The sequence below is a fragment of the Arachis ipaensis genome, chromosome B10 (assembly GCF_059453495.1).
Source record: "Arachis ipaensis isolate K30076 ecotype BB chromosome B10, ASM5945349v1, whole genome shotgun sequence".
In the NCBI taxonomy this organism is placed as follows: domain Eukaryota; kingdom Viridiplantae; phylum Streptophyta; class Magnoliopsida; order Fabales; family Fabaceae; genus Arachis; species Arachis ipaensis.
Genome location: NC_142435.1, coordinates 88,254,908 through 88,271,298, shown reverse-complemented (window position 1 = coordinate 88,271,298; position 16,391 = coordinate 88,254,908). Strand labels below are relative to the sequence as shown.

At 38.4% G+C, this 16,391-nt stretch overlaps 3 non-coding genes across 3 annotated transcripts; 1 reads left to right on the top strand and 2 right to left on the bottom strand.

Moving 5' to 3' along the window:
- Nucleotides 1-623: 623 nt before the first annotated feature.
- LOC148580777 (small nucleolar RNA R71) lies at nt 624-731 on the bottom strand. The gene has a single exon (XR_015896508.1). It is a non-coding gene; the product is annotated as a small nucleolar RNA R71 (small nucleolar RNA).
- Nucleotides 732-7,424: 6,693 nt separating this feature from the next.
- LOC148580776 (small nucleolar RNA R71) lies at nt 7,425-7,532 on the bottom strand. The gene has a single exon (XR_015899565.1). It is a non-coding gene; the product is annotated as a small nucleolar RNA R71 (small nucleolar RNA).
- A 7,122-nt stretch (nt 7,533-14,654) lies between these two features.
- Nucleotides 14,655-14,762, top strand: LOC148580775 (small nucleolar RNA R71). The gene has a single exon (XR_015896002.1). It is a non-coding gene; the product is annotated as a small nucleolar RNA R71 (small nucleolar RNA).
- The last annotated feature ends 1,629 nt before the right edge of the window (nt 14,763-16,391 follow it).

Sequence of the window (16,391 nt, the reverse complement as noted above, 5' to 3'; positions counted from 1 at the left end):
CTTCTATTCTTCTCTTCTTATATTCATATAAGGAATCTCTATACTGTGACATAGAGGATTCCATATTTTCTTTCTGTTCTCTTCTTTTTCATATGAGCAGGAACAAGGATAAGAACATTCTTGTTGAAGCCGATCCTGAACCTGAAAGGACTCTGAAGAGGAAGCTAAGGAAAACTAAAGCACAACTCTCTGGGGAAAATCTGACAGAAATTTTCAAAAAAGAAGGAAACATGGCCAAACCCAACAACAATGCAAGGAAGATGCTTGGTGACTTTACTGCACCAAATTCCAACTTACATGGAAGAAGCATCTCAATCCCTCCCATTGGAGCAAAAAATTTTGAGCTAAAGCCTCAATTAGTTTTTTTGATGCAACAGAATTGCAAGTTTCATGGACTTCCATCAGAAGATCTTTTTCAGTTCTTAACTGAATTCTTGCAAATCTGTAATACTGTTAAGACCAATGGGGTTGATCTCGAGGTCTACAGTGTTATGCTTTTCCCGTTTACTGTAAGAGACAGAGCTAGAATATGGTTGGACTCTCAACCTAAAGATAGCCTGAACTCTTGGGATATGCTGGTCACGGCTTTCTTAGCCAAGTTCTTTCCTCCTCAAAAGCTTAGCAAGCTTAGAGTGGATGTTCAAACCTTCAAATAGAAAGAAGGTGAATCCCTCTATGAAGCTTGGGAGAGATACAAGCAACTGACCAAAAAGTGTCCTTCTGACATGCTTTCAGAATCGACCATCCTGGATATATTCTGTGATGGTCTGTCTGAATTATCAAAGATGTCATTGGACAATTCTGCAGGTGGATCCATTCACCTAAAGAAAACACCTGTAGAAGCTCAGGAACTCATTGACATGGTTGCAAATAACCAGTTCATGTACACTTGTGAAAGGAATCCTGCGAGTAATGGGATGCCTCAGAGGAAGGGAGTTCTTGAAATTGATACTCTGAATGCCATATTGGCTCAGAATAAAATATTGACTCAGCAAGTCAAAATGACTTCTGAGACTCTGAATGGATTGCAAGCTGCATCCAACAGTACTAAAGAAGCATCTTCTGAAGAAGAAGCTTATGATCCTGAGAACCCTTCAATAGCAGAGGTGAATTACATGGGAGAACCCTATGGAAACACTTATAATCCTTCATGGAGAAATTATCCAAATTTCTCATGGAAGGATCAACAAAAGCCTCAACAAGGCTTTAATAATGGTGGAAGAAACAGGTTTAGCAATAGCAAGCCTTTTCCATCATCCTCTCAGCAACAGACAGAGAATTCTGAGCAGAATCTATCTAGCTTAGCAAATATAGTCTCTGATCTATCTAAGGCCACTCTAAGATTCATGAATGAAACAAGGTCCTCCATTAGAAATTTGGAGGCACAAGTGGGCCAGCTGAGTAAAGGAGTCACTGAAACTCCTCCTAGTACTCTCCCAAGCAATACAGAAGAGAATCTAAAAAGAGAGTGCAAGGCCATAACCTTACTTGGTGTGGCTGAACCCAGAGAGGAGGAGAAGGACGTGAATCCTAGTGAGGAAGACCTCCTGGGATGTTCACTGACCAATAAGGAGTTTCCCTTTGAGGAATCCAATGAATCTGAGGCTCATCTAGAGACCATAGAGATTCCATTGAACCTCCTTTTACCATTCATGAGCTCTGATGACTATTCTTCCTCTGAAGAGGATGAAGACACCATTGAAGAGCAGGTTCCTAAATATCTAGGAGCCATCATGAAGTTGAATGGCAGTTTATTTTGTAATGATACTTGGGAGGATGAATCCCCCTTGTTCACCAATGAACTAAGTGCATTGATAAGGCAGACATTGCCTCAGAAGAAACTGGATCCCGAAAAGTTCTTCATACCTTGTACCATAGGCACCATGACCTTTGAGAAGGCTCTGTGTGACCTTGGGTCAGGGATAAACCTCATGCCACTCTCTGTAATAGAGAAACTGGGAATCTATGAGGTACAAACTGCAAGAATCTCACTAGAGATGGCAAACAAATCAATAAAATAGGCTTATGGATTAGTAGAGGACTTGTTAGTAAAGGTTGAAGGTCTTTACATCCCTACTGATTTCATAATCCTAGACATGGGAAGGATGAGGATGAATCCATCATCCTTGGAAGACCCTTCCTAGCCACAGCAAAAGCTGTGATTGATGTGGACAGAGGAGAGTTAGTCCTTCAACTGAATGAGGACTACCTTGTATTTAAGACTCAATGTTCTCCTTCTGTAACCATGGAGAGGAAGCATGAAAATCTTCTCTCACTACAGAGTCAACCAAAGCCCCCACAGTCAAACTCTAAGTTTGGTGTTGGGAGGCCACAACCAAACTCTAAGTTTGGTGTTGAACCCCACATTCAAACTCTAAGTTTGGTGTTGGGAGGTCCCAACAATGCTCTGAACATCTGTGAGGCTCCATGAGAGCTCACTGTCAAGCTATTGACATTAAAGAAGCGCTTGTTGGGAGGTAACCCAATACTATTTAATTATATCTATTTATTTTCCATTGCTATTTTATGTTTTCTTTAGGTTGATGATCATGTGAAGTCACAAAAACTACTGAAAAATAAAAAATAGAATGAAAAACATCATTAAAAATAGCTCACCCTGGAGAAAGAGCGTACTGGCGTTTAAACACCAGTAAGAAGCATCAAACTAGTGTTTAACGCTAGAAAGAAGCATCAAGCTGGTGTTAAACGCTAGAAACAAGCACCAGACTAGCGTTTAACGCCAGATCAGAGCATGGAATTGGCGGTAAACGCCAGAAACAAGTAGCAAGCTGGTGTTTAATGCCAGACATGCATTCTAAGGGCGTTTGCACGCCTAAATGGAGCAGGGATGCTAAGTCCTTGACCCCTCTGGATCTGTGGACCCCATAGGATCCCCACCTACCCCACCTCTTCTTCTCTCCTCTTCACACCTTTTCATACCTCTTTTCTCCAAATACCCTTCACCAATCACCTTTATACCTCTTCCCTAAATACCCTTAACCACTCACATCCATCCACTCTTCCCCATAAACCCCACCTACCTCCAAAATTCAAATTCTTTTCCCTTCCAAACCCAACCCTAATGGCGGAAACCTACCCTCCCCCCACCCCTATATAAACCCCTTAACACTACTCCATTTTCACACATCACAACCACTACTTCTCCCCCTTAACCGAATACACTCTCTCACTCCATCTCCTCCATTTTCTTCTTTTTCTACTACTTTCTTTCTTCTTTTGCTCGAGGACGAGCGAACCTTTTAAGTTTGGTGTGGTAAAAGCATTGCTTTTTGTTTTTCCATAACCATCAATGGCACCTAAGGCCAGAGAAACCTCAAGAACTTTACAAGGTGGCTGACAAGTCCTCCACTTTGGCAAGGTTAGTGATGAGCGGATAATTTATACGCTTTTTGGCATTATTTTTAGTATGTTTTTAGTTGGATCTAGTTACTTTTAGGGATGTTTTCATTAGTTTTTATGTTAAAATCACATTTCTAGACTTTACTATGAGTTTGTGTGTTTTTCTGTGATTTCAGGTATTTTCTGGCTGAAATTGAGGGACTTGAGCAAAAATCTGATTCAGAGGTAGAAGAAGGACTGCTGATGCTGTTGGATTCTAACCTCCCTGCACTAAATGTAGATTTTCTGGAGCTACAGAACTCAAAATGGCGCTCTTCCAATTGCGTTGGAAAGTAGACATCCAGGGCTTTCCAGAAATATATAATAGTCCATACTTTGGCCGAGTTTAGATGACGCAAAAGGGCGTTGAACGCCAGTTCTACGCTGCAGTCTGGAGTTAAACGCCAGAAACACGTCACGAACCAGAGTTGAACGCCAAAAACACGTTACAACTTGGCGTTCAACTCTAGAAGAAGCCTCTGCACGTGTAAACTTCAAGCTCAGCCCAAGCACACACCAAGTGGGCCCCGGAAGTGGATTTATGCATCAATTACTTACTTCTGTAAACCCTAGTAGCTAGTTTAGTATAAATAGGACTTTTTACTATTGTATTTGACATCTTTTGGAATGTTTAGTGCTTAGACATTGGAGGCTGGCCATTCGGCCATGCCTGAACCTTCATCTCTTATGTATTTTCAAGGGTAGAGTTTCTACACTCCATAGATTTAGGTGTGGAGCTCTGCTGTTCCTCATGATTTAATGTAAAGTACTACTGTTTTCTATTCAATTCAACTTATTCCGCTTCTAAGATATCCATTCGCACCCAAGAACATGATGAATGTGATGATTATGTGATGCTCATCATCATTCTCACTTATGAACGCGTGCCTGACAAACACTTCCGTTCTACATGCAAACAAGCTAGAAGGAATATCTCTTAGATATCTAATACAGAGGACCGAGTCCGAGATATTAGAATCTTCGTGGTATAAGTCAGAACCCATGGATGGCCATTCCTGAGATCCAGAAAGTCTAAACCTTATCTGTGGTATTCCGAGTAGGATCTAGGAAGGGATGGCTGTGACGAACTTCAATCTCGCGAGTGCTGGGCATAGTGACAGACGCAAAAGGATAGTAAATCCTATTCTAGTATGATCGAGAACCTCCAGATGATTAGCCATGCCGTGACAGAGCAGTTGGACCATTTTCACAGAGAGGATGGGATGTAGCCATTGACAACGGTGATGCCCTTACAGAAAGCTTGCCATGGAAAGGAGTAGGACTAATTGGATGAAGACTGTGGGAAAGCAGAGATTCAGAGGAACAGAAGCATCTCTATACGCTTATCTAAAATTCTCACCAATAAATTACATAAGTATTTCTATCTTTATTTTCTGTGTATTTATTATTATTATTATTCAAAAACTCCATAACCATTTGATATCCGCCTGACTGAGATTTACAAGGTGACCATAGCTTGCTTCATACCAACAATCTCCGTGGGATCGACCCGTACTCACGTAAGGTTTTATTACTTGGACGACCCAGTGCACTTGCTGGTTAGTTGTGCGAAGTTGTGAAGTTATGTTTGGACCATGGTATTGTGCACCAGTTATTAGCGCCGTTGCCAGGGAGAGAACGAACAACAAATTTTACAACCCGAGTAACAATTTCGCATACCAAGTTTTTGGCGCCGTTGCCGGGGATTATTTGAGTTTGGACAATTGACGGTTCATCCTGTTGCTCAGATTAGGTAATTTTCTTCTTATTTTGTTTTCAAAAAGTTTTCAAAAAATTTTTCAAAAATATTTCCTTCTTTTTCGTTTTTTCCCAATTAATATTTGAAAAAAAATGTTTAATTATTCTATGGCTTCAAAACTTTCAAGAATGAATTCTAGAATTTCATGGTAACATGTTGAATCCTATCTGGCTGTAAAGCCATATCCAAACTGCTTTGAGATTGGTCTTCAACTAATCACCACAATGCATGTAATTCCATCCTAAAGCTGACTGGCTATTAAGCCATGTCCAACCCTTTGATTGGAGCTTTGGGCTAATATTGAAAGATTCCTGGAATTCTTCTTAAAGATTTTGGATTTCTTATTTTCTTTTTCCATATTTTTTTCGAAAAAAATTAAAAGAAAATACAAAAAAATCATAAAATCATAAAAAACCAAAAATATTTTGTGTTTCTTGTTTGAGTCTTGAGTCAATTTTTAAAGTTTGGTGTCAATTGATTTTTTCTAAAAAATTTATGCATTTTTCGAAAATTCATGCATTAATAGTGTTCTTCATGATCTTCAAGTTGTTCCTGGTAAATCTTCTTGTTTGATCTTGATGTTTTCTTGTTTTGTGTCTTTTCTTGTTTTTCATGTGCATTCTTGCAATCATAGTGTCTGAACATGAAAGATTTCTAAGTTTGGTTTCTTGCATGTTTTCTTTGCATTGAAAAATTTTCAAAAAATATGTTCTTGATGTTCATCATGATCTTCAAAGTGTTCTTGGTGTTCATCTTGACATTCATAGCATTCTTGCATGCATTCATTGTTTTGATCCAAAATTTTCATGCATTGAGTCTTTTTCATGTTTTTCTCTTTCATCATTAAAAATTCAAAAATCAAAAAAATATCTTTCCTTTTTTCTCTCATAAATTTCGAAAATTTGGATTGACTTTTTCAAAAATTTTTAAAAATCAATTGTTTCTTATGAGTCAAATCAAATTTTCAATTTAAAAATATTATCTTTTCAAAATCTTTTTCAAAAATCAAATCTTTTTCATTTTTCTTATTTATTTTCGAAAATTTTAAAAATATTTTTCAAAAATCTTTTTCTTAATTCTATTTCATAATTTTCGAAAATATTATCAACAATTAATGTTTTGATTCAAAAATTTCAAGTTTGTTACTTTCTTGTTAAGAAAGATTCAAACTTTAAGTTCTAGATTCATATCTTGTAATTTCTTATGAATCAAGTCATTAATTGTGATTTTAAAATTCAAATCTTTTTCAAAACTAATTTCAATCATATCTTTTAAAATTTCAATCATATCTTTTTCAAAAACAAATTTCAAATCTTTTTCAACTAACTAATTGAATTTTTATTTGTTACTTATCTTTTTCAAAACCACCTAACTAACTATCCCCCTCTAATTTTCGAAAATACCTCCCTCTTTTTCAAAAATTCTTTTTAATTAATTAATTGTTTCAATTTTTAATTTTAATTTTGATTTTATCTTAATTTTCAAAAATCATTAACTCTTTTTCAAAATTATTTTCGAAATTCCCTCTCCCTCATCTCCTTCTATTTATTTATTCATATACTAACACTTCATCTCACACAAATTCGAACCCCCTCTTCTATCTGTGTTTGAATTTTCTCTTCTTCCCTTCTTCACATTACATTCTTTTCTTCTTCTACTCACACAGGGGAACCTCTATACCTGGGTAAAAAGGATCCCTATTATTATTATTTCTCTGTTCCCTCTTTTTCATATGAGCAGGAGCAAGGACAAGAACATTCTTGTTGAAGCAGACCCTGAACCTAACAGGACTCTGAAGAGGAAACTAAGAGAAGCTAAAATACAACAATCCAGAGATAACCTTACAGAAATTTTCGAACAGGAAGAGGAGATGGCAGCCGAAAATAATAATAATGCAAGGAGGATGCTTGGTGACTTTACTGCACCTAATTCCAATTTACATGGAAGAAGCATTTCCATCCCTACCATTGGAGCAAACAATTTTGAGTTGAAACCTCAATTAGTTTCTCTGATGCAACAAAACTGCAAGTTTTATGGACTTCCATCTGAAGATCCCTTTCAGTTCTTAACTGAATTCTTGCAGATCTGTGATACTGTTAAGACTAATGGAGTAGATCCTGAAGTCTACACGCTCATGCTTTTCCCTTTTGCAGTGAGAGACAGAGCTAGAATATGGTTAGATTCTCAACATAAAGATAGCCTGAACTCTTGGGATAAGCTGGTCAAGGCTTTCTTAGCCAAGTTCTTTCCTCCTTAAAAGTTGAGTAAGCTTAGAGTGGATGTTCAAACCTTCAGACAAAAAGAAGGTGAATCCCTCTATGAAGCTTGGGAGAGATACAAGGAACTGACCAAAAAGTGTCCTTCTGACATGCTTTAAGAATGGACCATCCTGGATATATTCTATAATGGTCTGTCTGAATTAGCTATGATGTCATTGGATACTTCTGCAGGTGGATCCATTCACTTAAAGAAAATGCTTGCAGAAGCTCAAGAACTCATTGACATGGTTGCTAATAACCAGTTCATGTACACTTCTGAGAGGAATCCTGTGAGTAATGGGACGCCTCAAAAGAAGGGGGTTCTTGAAATGGATACTCTGAATGCCATATTGGCTCAGGATAAAATATTGTCTCAGCAAGTCAATATGATTTCTCAAAGCCTGAATGGAATGCAAGCTGCATCCAACAGTACTCAAGAGGCATCTCCTGAAGAAGAAGCTTATGATCCTGAGAACCCTGCAATAGCAGAGGTAAATTACATGGGTGAACCCTATGGTAACACCTATAATCCCTTGGTGCACGAAATTGTGATCTCAGGCAACGGCGCCAGAAACTCTGTACGCACGTCTTAATAAATTGTTTTTCATTCACAACTTCGATACAACTAACTAGCAAGGGCACTGGGTCGTCCAAGTAATAAACCTTACGTGAGTAAGGGTCGATCCCACGGAGATTGTCGGCTTGAAGCAAGCTATGGTCACCTTGTAAATCTCAGTCAGGCGGATATCAAATAGTTATGGAGTTTTCGAATATTAATAATAAATAGAAAATATGGATAGAAATACTTATGTAATTCATTGGTTAGAATTTCAGATAAGCGTATAGAGATGCATTCGTTCCTCTGAACCTCTGCTTTCCTGCTGTCTTCATCCAATCAATCTTACTCCTTTCCATGGCTGGCTTTATGTAAGGACATTACCGTTGTCAATGGCTACTTTTAATCCTCTCTGGAAAATGGTCCGATGCGCTGTCACTGCATGGCTAATCGTCTGGAGGCATCACCCTTGCCAATGGCTGCATCCCATCCTCTTGTGAAAATGGTCCAAATGCTCTGTCACAGCACGGCTAATCATCTGAGGTTCTCGATTATACTGGAATAGGATTCACCCTCCTTTTGCGTCTATCACTTCGCCCAGCACTTGCGAGTTTGAAGTTCGTCACAGTCATTCAATCCCAGAGTCCTACTCGGAATACCACAGACAAGGTTTAGACTTTCCAGACTCTCATGAATGCCGCCATCAATCTAGCTTATACCACGAAGTATCTGATTAAGAGATCCAAGAGATACTCATTCAATCTAAGGTAGAATGGAAGTGGTTGTCAGGCACGTGTTCATAGGGAATGATGATGATTGTCACGTTCATCACATTCAGGTTGAAGTGCGAATGAATATCTTAGAAGCGGAATAAGTTGAATTGAATAGAAAAACAGTAGTACTTTGCATTAATCTTTGAGAAACAATAGAGCTCCACACCTTAATCTATGGAGTGCAGAAACTCTACCATTGAAAATACATAAGTGAAAGGTCCAGGCATGGCCGAGAGGCCAGTCCCCATGATCTAAGAACCAGGCGTCCAAAGATGATTCCAAAGATGTCAAATACAATAGTAAAAAGTCCTATTTATACTAAACTAGTTACTAGGGTTTACAGAAGTAAGTAATTGATGCATAAATCCACTTTCGGGGCCCACTTGGTGTGTGCTTGGGCTGAGCTTGAATGTTACACGTGCAGAGGCTCTTTCTGGAGTTGAACGCCAGGTTGTAATGTATTTCTGGCGTTCAACTCTGGTTTGTGACGTGTTTCTGGCGTTTAACTCCAGACAACAGCATAGAACTGGCGTTCAACGCCCTTTTACGTCATCTAAACGCGGTCAAAGTATGGACTACTATACATTGCTGGAAAGCCCTGGATGTCTACTTTCCAACGCAATTGAAAGCGTGCCATTGTGAGTTCTGTAGCTCCAGAAAATCCACTTTGAGTGCAGGGAGGTCAGAATCCAACAGCATCAGCAGTCCTTCTTCAACCTCTGAATCTGATTTTTGCTCAAGTCCCTCAATTTCAGCCAGAAAATACCTGAAATCACAGAAATACACACAAACTCATAGTAAAGTCCAGAAATGTGAATTTAACATAAAAACTAATGAAAATATCCCTAAAAGTAACTAGATTCTACTAAAAACATACTAAAAACAATGCGAAAAAGCGTATAAATTATCCGCTCATCACAACACCAAACTTAAATTGTTGCTTGTCCCCAAGCAACTGAAAATCAAATAGGATAAAAAGAAGAGAATATACTATAAATTCCGAACTATCAATGAAACATAGCTCCAATTAAATGAACGGGACTTGTTGCTTTTTGCCTCTTGAATAGTTTTGGCATCTCACTTTATCCATTGAAGTTCAGAATGATTGGCATCTATAGGAACTCAGAGTTCAGATAGTGTTATTGACTCTCCTAGTTCAGTATGATGATTCTTGAACACAGCTACTTTATGAGTCTTGGCCGTGGCCATAAGCACTTTGTTTTCCAGTATTACCACCGGATACATAAATGCCACAGACACATATTTGGGTGAACCTTTTCAGATTGTGACTTAGCTTTGCTAAAGTCCCCAATTAGAGGAGTCCAGGGTTCTTAAGCACACTCTTCTTTTGCTTTGGACCTTGACTTTAACTGCTCAGTCTCAAGTTTTCACTTGACACCTTCACGCCACAAGCACATGGTTAGGGACAGCTTGATTTAGCCGCTTAGGCCGGGATTTTATTCCTTTAGGCCCTCCTATCCACTGATGCTCAAAGCCTTGGGATCCTTTTTATTTACCCTTGCCTTTTGGTTTTAAAGGTTATTGGCTTTTTGCTCTTGCCTTTTGGTTTTAAGAGCTTTTGGCTTTTTCTGCTTGCTTTTTTTTTTCTTTTTTTCTATTTTTTTCGCCATTTCTCTTTTTTTTTTTCTGCAAGCTTTGTTCTTTGCTGCTTTTTCTTGCTTCAAGGATCATTTTTATGATTTTTTAGATTATCAAATAACATGTCTCTTTGTCATCATTCTTTCAAGAGCCAACATATTTAACATTCATAAACGACAACTTCAAAAGACATATGCACTGTTCAAGCATTCATTCAGAAAACAAGAAGCATTGTCACCACATCAGTATAATTAAACTAAGTTCAAGGATAAATTCGAAACTCATGTACTTCTTGTTCTTTTGAATTAAAACAGTTTTCATTTAAGAGAGGTGATGGATTCATAGGACATTCATAACTTTAAGACAAAGTTACTAAATACTAATGATCATGTAATGAAGACACAAACATGGATAAGCACTTAACATTAAGAAAATGAAAAACAGAAAATAAGAACAAGGAATGAGTCCACCTTAGTGATGGTGGCGTTTCCTTTTTGAGGAACCAATGATGTCCTTGAGCTCTTCTATGTCTCTTCCTTGTCTTTGTTGCTCCTCCCTCATTGCTTTTTGATCTTCTCTTATTTCATGAAGGATGATGGAGTGCTCTTGATGTTCCACCCTTAGTTGTCCCATGTTGAAACTTAATTCTCCTAGGGAGGTGTTGATTTGCTCCCAATAGTTTTGTGGAGGAAAATGCATTTGAGGCATCTCCGGGATCTCATAGTGATGAGCTTCATGCATTTCTTGAGATCCATGAATGGGCTCTCTTGCTTGCTCCATCCTTTTCTTAGTGATGGGCTTCTCTTCCTCAATGGGAATGTCTCCTTCTATGAAAGCTCCAGCTGAGTAACATAGATGGCAAATAAGATGAGGAAAAGCTAGCCTTGCCCCAGGAGAGGGCTTTTCGGCTATTTTGTAGAATTCAAGGGAGATGACTTCATGAACTTCTACTTCCTCTCCAATCATGATGCTATGAATCATGATGGCCCGATCCACAGTAACTTCAGATCGGTTGCTAGTGGGGATGATGGAGCGTTGGATGAACTCCAACCATCCTCTAGCCACAGGCTTGAGGTCCAGTCTTCTTAATTGAACCGGCTTGCCTTTGGAGTCAATCTTCCATTGAGCTCCTTCCACACATATGTCCATGAGGACTTGGTCCAACCTTTGATTAAAGTTGACCCTTCTAGTGTAAGGGCGTGCATCTCCTTGCATCATAGGCAAGTTAAACGCCAACCACACATTTTCCAGACTAAAATCTAAGTATTTCCCCCGAACCATTGTAATATAATTCTTTGGGTTTGGTTTCTTACTTTGATCATGGTTCCTAGTGATCCATGCATTGGCATAGAACTCTTGAACCATTAGGATGCCGACTTGTTGGATGGGGTTTGTTAGAACTTCCTAACCTCTTCTTTGGATTTCATGTCGGATCTCCGGATACTCATTTTTCTTGAGCTTGAAAGGGACCTCGGGGATCACCTTCTTCTTGACCACAACATCATAGAAGTGGTCTTGATGAGCTTTGGAGATGAATCTTTCCATCTCCCATGACTCGGAGGTGGAAGCTTTTGTCTTCCTTTTCCCTTTTCTAGAGGATTCTCCGGTCTTGGGTGCCATCAATGGTAATGGAAAAACAAAAAGCTTATGCTTTTACTACACCAAACTTAGAATATTGCTCGCCCTCGAGCAAGAGAAGAAAGAATAGATGAAGGAGAGGAAGAAATGGAGGAGAGGGAGAGAGAGATGTGTTTCGGCTAAGAAGGGGAAGAGAGGGTTGCTTTGTGTGAAAATGAAGAAGAATGGAGGGCTTTATATAGGGAAGGGAGGGGGGGTAAGGTTCGGCCATAAGGGTGGGTTTTGGGTGGGAAATTGATTTTGAATTTTGAAGGTAGGTGCGGTTTATGAGGTAGGTTAATAGGGAAGAGTGGATGGATGTGAGTGGTGAAGTGGTTATAGGGAAGAGAGATTGAGGTGATTTGTGAAGTGTTTTGGGGAAGAGTGTTTATGGGATTGTGTGAAAGAGGGGTGAGAAGAAGTGAGTGGAGGTAGGTGGGGATCCTGTGGGGTCCACAGATCCTGAGGTGATCCTGTGGGGTCAACAGATTCTGAGGTGTTCACGGATTTACAACCTTGCACCAAATTAGGCATGCAAAATGCCCTTGCACACAACTCTGGGCGTTCAGCACCAGATTGGTGCTTGTTCTGGGCGTTGAACGCCCATTTGTTGCCCATTTCTGGCGTTGAATGCCAGAACCATGCTTGTTCTGGGCGTTCAGCACTAGCTCTTCTCCAGGGTGCAATTCTGGCGTTCAAACGCCCAGATGCTGCCCATTTTGGGCGTTCAGCGCCAGAACCATGCTCTGTTCTGGCGTTGAACGCCAGACAGATGCTTCTTACTGGTGTTTAAACGCCAGTGAGATCCTCCTCCAGGGTGTGATTTTTCTTCTGGTGTTTTTGATTCCGTTTTCAATTTTTATATTTATTTTGTGACTCCACATGATCATGAATCTAATAAAACATGAAAGAACAATAAAATTAGATAAATAAAAATTGGGTTGCCTCCCAACAAGCGCTTCTTTAATGTCAATAGCTTGACAGTGGGCTCTCATAGAGCCTCACAGATGTTCAGAGTATTGTTGAGACTTCCCAACACCAAACTTAGAATTTGGATATGGGAGTTCAACACCAAACTTAGAGTTTGGTTGTGGCCTCCCAACACCAAACTTAGAGTTTGACTGTGGGGGCTCTGGTTGACTCTGTTTTGAGAGAAGCTTTTGATGCTTCCTCTCCATGTTTACAGAAGGATGACCTCGAGTTTTAAACACAAGGGAGTCCTCATTCAATTGAAGGACTAGTTCACCTCTGTCAACATCAATCACAGCTCTTGCTGTGGCTAGGAAGGGTCTTCCAAGGATGATGGATTCATCCTCATCCTTCCCAGTATCTAGGACTATGAAATCAGCAGGGATGTAAAGGCCTTCAACCTTTACTAACACGTCCTCTACTTGTCCATAAGCCTGTTTTCTTGAATTGTCTGCCATCTCTAATGAGATTTTAGCAGCTTGCACCCCAAAGATTCACAGTTTCTCTATTACAGAGAGGGGCATGAGGTTTATCCCTAAACCAAGGTCACACAGAGCCTTTTCACAGATCATGTTGCCTATGGTACAAGGTATTACGAACTTTCCAGGATCCTGTTTCTTCTGAGGCAATGTCAGTTGATCCAGATCACTTAGTTCATTGGTGAACAAGGGAGGTTCATCCTCCCAAGTCTCAATACCAAATAATTTGGCATTCAGCTTCATGATTGCACCAAGGTACTTGGCAACTTGTTCTTCAGTAACATCCTCATTTTCTTCAGAAGAGGAATATTCATCAGAGCTCATGAAGGGCATAAGGAGGTTTAATGGAATCTCTATGGTCTCTAGATGAGTCTCAGATTCCTTTGGTTCCTCAAAGGGAAACTCCTTATTGATCACTGGACGTCCCAGGAGGTCTTCCTCACTGGGATTTACGTCCTCCTCTCCCTCTTTGGATTCGGCCATGATGGTTATATCAATGGCCTTGCACTCTCCTTTTGGATTTTCTTCTGTATTGCTTGGGAGAGTACTATGAGGAGTTTCAATGATCTTTTTACTCAGCTGGCCCACTTGTGCTTCCAAATTTCTAATGAAAGACCTTGTTTCATTCATGAAACTCACAGTGGCCTTAGATAGATCAGAGACTAAGTTTGCTAAATTAGAAATATTTTGTTCAGAGTTCTCTGTCTGTTGCTAAGTGGATGATGGAAAAGGTTTACTATTGTTAAACCTATTTCTTCCACCATTATTAAAGCCTTGTTGAGGCTTTTGTTGATCCTTCCATGAGAGATTTGGGTGATTTCTCCATGAGGCGTTATAGGTGTTTCCATAAGGTTCACCCATGTAATTCACCTCTGCTATTGCAGGGTTTTCAGGATCATAAGCTTCTTCTTCAGAAGATGCCTCTTGAGTACTGTTCGATGCAGCTTGGATTCCATTCAGACTCTGAGAAATCATATTGACTTGCTGAGTTAATATTTTATTCTGAGCTAATATGGCATTCAGAGTATCAATTTCAAGAACTCCCTTCTTCATAGGCGTCCCATTACTCACAGGATTCCTCTCAGAAGTGTACATGAACTGGTTATTAGCGACCATGTCAATAAGTTCTTGAGCTTCTGCAGGCATTTTCTTTAAGCGAATGGATCCACCTGCAGAAGTATCCAATGACATTTTAGCCAATTCAGACAGACCATCATAGAATATATCCAAGATGGTCCATTCTGAAAGCATGTCAGAAGGACACTTTTTGGTCAGTCCTTTGTATCTCTCGCAAGCTTCATAGAGGGATTCACCTTCTTTCTGTCTGAAGGTCTGAACATCCACTCTAAGCTTACTCAGTTTTTGAGGAGGAAAGAACTTGGCTAAGAAAACCTTGACCAGCTTATCCCAAGAGTTCAGGCTATCCTTAGGTTGAGAGTCTAACCATACTCTAGCTTTGTCTCTCACAGAAAAAGGGAAAAGCATGAGCCTGTAGACTTCAGGATCTACTCCATTAGTCTTAACAGTATCACAGATCTGCAAGAATTCAGTTAAGAACTAAAAAGTCCATGAAACTTGTAGTTCTGCTGCATCAGAGAAACTAATTGAGGTTTCAGCTCAAAATTGTTTGCTTTAATGGTAGGAATGGAGATGCTTCTTCCATATAAATTGGAATTAGGTGCAGTAAAGTCACCAAGCATCCTCCTTGCATTATTATTATTTTCGGCTGCCATCTCCTCGTCTTGTTCGAAAATTTCTGAAAGGTGCTTGCTGGATTGTTGTAATTTAGCTTCTCTTAGTTTCCTCTTCAGAGTCCTTTCAGGTTCTGGATCTGCTTCAACAAGAATATTCTTGTCTTTGCTCCTGATCATATGAAAAAGAGGGAATAGAAAAATAATAATAATAGGGATCCTTTTTACCACAGTATAGAGGTTCCCTTATGTAAGTAGAAGAAGAAAAGAAGAGTAATGTAAAGAAGGGAAGAAGAGAAAATTCGAACACAGATGGAATAGGGGGTTCGAATTTGGGTGAGATGAAGTGTTAGTAGATGAATAAATAAATAGAAGGAGATGAGAGAGAGAGAGAGAGAATTTTTGAAAATTATTTTTGAAAAATGGTTAGTGATTTTCGAAAATAGTTTTTTGAAAAAGGTTAGTAATTTTCGAAAATTAGGAATAAAATTAAAATAAAAAATTAAAATAATTAGTTAATTAAAAAAAATTTTTGAAAAAGAGGGAGATATTTTAGAGAGAGAGAGTTAGTTAGGTAGTTTTGGAAAAAGATAAGAAACAAACAAAAAGTTAGTTAGTTAGTTGAAACAAATTTGAAAATCAATTTTGAAAAGATAAGAAGATAGGAAGTTAGAAAAGATATTTTAAAATCAAATTTTTGAAAAAAGATAAGATAAGAAGATATTTTTGAAAAAGATTTGATTTTTAAAATCATAATTAATGACTTGATTCACAAGAAATCACAAAATATGATTCTAGAATTTAAAGTTTGAAACTTTCTTAACAAGTAAGTAACAAACTTGAAATTTTTTTGAATCAAAACATTAATTGATGATGTTATTTTCGAAAATTATGTGATAAAGATAAGAAAAAGATTTTTGAAAAAAATTTTTAAAATTTTCGAAAATAACTAATAAAAATGAAAAAGTTTTGATTTTTGAAAAAGATAAGATTTTTAAATTGAAAATTTGATTTGACTCATAAAGACAACTAGATTTTAAAATTTTTTGAATAAGTCAAATCTAATTTTCGAAATTTTAAGAGAGAAACAGGGGAAGATATTTTTTTGATTTTTGAATTTTTAATGATGAGAGAGAAAAATATGAAAATGATGCAATGCATGAGAATTTTGGATCAAAATAATGAATGCATGCAAGGATGCTATGAATGTCAAGATGAACACCAAGAACACTTTGAATGTCAAGATGAACATCAAGAACTTATTTTTGAAAATTTTTAATGCAAAGAAAAC